Here is a 3,878-nt window from a genome sequence, read left to right on the forward strand (position 1 = left end):
ATGGCGCCCTTTTCTTTGGGATTTGGTTTTGGGGTTTAAGTTGTTTAAACTTTTAACTTTGAAATTTTAAAATAGTTTAAACTAAGATAAATTATATAAAAATTTGCAAATTAAGAATATCTATTTCGTACAACATTCAATTACGAATGATGGTATTATTAGATATGCTAAAAGTTACAACATTCAATTACGAATGATGGTATTATAGTCAAGTGGTTCAAAAAATAAAGAACCAAAAAAAATGGTTTAAAATTGTAATTGAGTTAAACAAAAGTAACGTATGTAATTTTAAAAGATTTATCATACTTATGTAATTGTATAGAATGAAGAATTGTATAGAATGATCACATATACTCTATTACGAATATGCATATCTATGTAATTGTATAGATCGAATAAAGTATTGTATAGAATGATCACTACTATGCGTATGTTGTTCTATCTATTTTTCTTCTTTGACTATTCTATCCACTCCCTATGGTATTTTGCATTTGAGAAAACTCACTATTTGTAATTCTATCTTATTTTTTAAAAGGGGATAATTGTATCTTAATACTTATTTATCTTTTATATTCTTAGCAAAATTTATCTTATTATATCTATTTTTATTTTAAAAATCTAAAATATATTATTATAGGTCATTATTAAATTTTAATCTGAAATTAAATATTAAAATGTTGATCAATCCTCTTCCCCCGTTTATAATTTCTATTGTCATTATTCCCAGTCAAAATAAAAACGTATTTCTAGGTTTAATTAATTAAGAACTCGTGTTTTATATTTTATAACACTACATTTGAGCTTTATTTAGAATGACAGAAGCCGAAAGATCACCCAAAAAAGGAAAATGGAGCTTTTTTTGTTTTATCAAAGGATCGGTTTTTCTTGACAAATGACGACATTGACTTTTCATTTAAAATATTAAAATTTCTCCTTCATAAGCGCAACTACAAAGCAACAACCCCTGCTTTGTATTACTAGTTGTTGGACCGTGCGCTGGCGCGCACGGTCCCCCAAGATATACAAATTTATTTTGGAAAAATATTACATAAAATATGAGCATTTAAAAATTTATAGTAAACACTAAAAAAACTATACCAAAAGTAGTTTCCTGATCAAGTAGTCCATCACATGCATTCAGAAAATCTTGATGTTAGACAGTCAATTTGAGCAAATGGCAAGTCTGGACATTCAATATGGTAAGATATACTGATATGTGTGTTTTATATAGAATTTTACCCCCGTCCCTTAGTACTTTTATGCGTCAAATGAGCTCTTAGGAGCCGTTTTTAGTACTAATATGAGTTATTGAGTGTGCCTTGAGTTTCAGGTTTTATTAGTGAGAAATTGGTCTTTTTAGACCCGTTTCATGGTGATTTAGGCCACTACACGAGCCCGAGGAAGTTCGGGACCATTATCGTCGACTTTCGGGAGCCTTAGATGCTTATGGTTGAGCCCCAGGAGTTAGACTCGGTGATATGGGCGAAGGATATTGATGATTGCAAATCGCCCTGTGAGTTGAGGGTGAAACGCGACGATCGGGCGGAAAGAAAAGAGAATTAAAGTGCTCCGTGCGCGCCCGATCGGGCGCACTTCGCCCGGTCCGGATCGGGAGGCATTCTATGAGCTGCTGGAAGCCTATCGCAAACCGCCCGATAGGGCGGAATTTGGCCCGATCGGGCGACGCCAACCTCTGCAGTTTTTTCGCGAGTTTATTTTTCCGTTTTTAGGCTTTATTTTGGCAAACTATATAAACTAGCCTTTGTTATTTTTATAGGCACCTTGTTTTCTAGTACGGAACACTTAGATTATTTTGCTTAGCTCTCTAAAGTTATGCAAAACATTTAGTTTAATTTTCAATAAAAATTCAAGCTTTCAATTTCCTTTGTTCTTCAAATAGGTATTATTTCTTATTTTAATTAATTATCTTGCTTTAATAATGCTTTCGATTATGTTAATTGTTTTGTTTATTGTTAATATGCTTGAGTAATCTATTTTCTAGGGTTTGGGGATCCATGAATAATATGAAGGGATATTGAATGATTGCGATTGTTGGCATTTTGATTCCTATTTATTGGTTTATTCTATTATACAATTAGATTTGCACATGTTTAATTGTGATAGTCATGCAATATCAAGTTAAGATTCGAGAGATGCAATTTGATGTTTAGGCTTGTGTCAATAGGTAGAATTAGGATTCATACGTAGCGAGAGCCCGTTAATTCTAAGTCTATGATTAGTATCGATTCGAGAGAGCATGCTAGTCTAATTAATTACTTTGTTGATTATTGTGATTGTTTATCGTCCTGGATTGTTATTTGTTGGTGAACCTATGCCCTAGATTCTTTAATTCCTGAATTCTTACTCGTTTAATTATCGTTCGTAGTCTTAGCATACAAACCACCAACCAATTCCTGTTTCCCAATAGTCTAGTTTAGTTGATTAATAATAGAAAGAACATTGTTTCCCTGTGGATTCGATCCTGAGTTCCCTTGCTACCTATAGCTAGTGGATTTAGGTTTATTTTTTATTAGGTAATACGACTTTAGCCTATCAAATTTTGGCGTCGTTGCCGGGGAAACGGTTTTATTTTTTGTTGTTGATTGTTTATCCTAGATTATTGTTTGTTACTACTCAAGGAACCCACGTTCCATGAGACCATATCTCACTTTTTTTTGTAGTTTCTTTGTCCATGCCCAGGACCGTAGGTACTAGTAATATTACTCCATTCAATCCTGAGCCTGAAAGAACCTTTCGTAGACAAAGAACTTTCCTTGCACAGTGTGGAATTACTCTGATTCTGATCATAATATTGGCGATCTTTTTCCTTCAGATACATATTCAGTTTCAGAGATAGAGATGGGTGACGAAACTCCACCACCTCCACCTACCCCATGACTTACAGACTATTCTAAGCCAAGTCTGTCTGTGCTACCAAAGGCATTCATGCCTTCTATTGCAGCTGAGACCTTCAAGATTAAGCCTGCGTTGATCAACATGATTGAGAGACGCCAGTACAGTGAGGAAGTAGGTGAAGATCCGAATATTCACATTCAGTCCTTCATCCAATACTGTTCCACCATCAAGCAAAAGGGGTTGACTCCGGAGCAGACTATGGAGATACTTTTCCCGTTCTCTCTGAGTGGGAAAGCAAAGTTGTGGATCAATGGGTTGAATCGGGCGGCTATGAAAATCACTAATTGGGAGTCCTTGGCCCTTGCATTTTATGTTAAATATTTCCCACCTGAGAAGACAGCTCGTCTGAGGGGTCAGATAATTTCTATTTCTCAACAAGCAGATGAGAGTTTGTTCGAGGTTTGGGAGAGATTCAAGGACTTGCAGAGAGAGTGCCCGCACCATGGTTTAGATGACTGGTTCCTGATTCAGCAGTTTTATAATGGTCTGGGTAATGAGTCTAGGTGTATTTTGGATTCAGCTGCCAGTGGGAGATTCATGCAACTTGAGGTGCCTAGAGTTATGGAGGTGATTGAGGAGATAGCCATTCATAATGCCCAGTATGGGAATCCTAGAGGCCTATCTAACAAGGGTGGTAAGCATGATTTGAATTCCATAGAACAATTAACTGCCCAATTGACTGCTTTACATTATAAGTTCGATAATATGCAAGCAGCAAATGCTCAATCTGCCCAACCTGTTAGTGTAGCTGCAATGAGTGCCCAATCTGCTACTGTCTGTGAAAGTTGTGGAATGTCTGGTCATTATGCACAGGAATGTAGGAGCTCTACTGAACAATGTAACGCATTCTAGTCCTACAAACAAAATAACCCATTCTCCAACTCTTACAATGAGGGCTACAAAAACAACCCTCTACTATCCTACAGGAGCAACAATATCCAGCACCCTCATCAAGTCCAACA

The 3,878-nt window shown here is 36.0% G+C and overlaps 1 pseudogene; it reads right to left on the minus strand.

The window, feature by feature from the left end:
- Positions 1–3,265: 3,265 nt before the first annotated feature.
- On the minus strand, positions 3,266–3,365 carry LOC130466534 (uncharacterized; annotated as a pseudogene).
- Positions 3,366–3,878: the final 513 nt, after the last annotated feature.

The sequence above is a fragment of the Spinacia oleracea genome, chromosome 1 (assembly GCF_020520425.1).
Source record: "Spinacia oleracea cultivar Varoflay chromosome 1, BTI_SOV_V1, whole genome shotgun sequence".
Taxonomy (NCBI): Eukaryota; Viridiplantae; Streptophyta; class Magnoliopsida; order Caryophyllales; family Amaranthaceae; genus Spinacia; species Spinacia oleracea.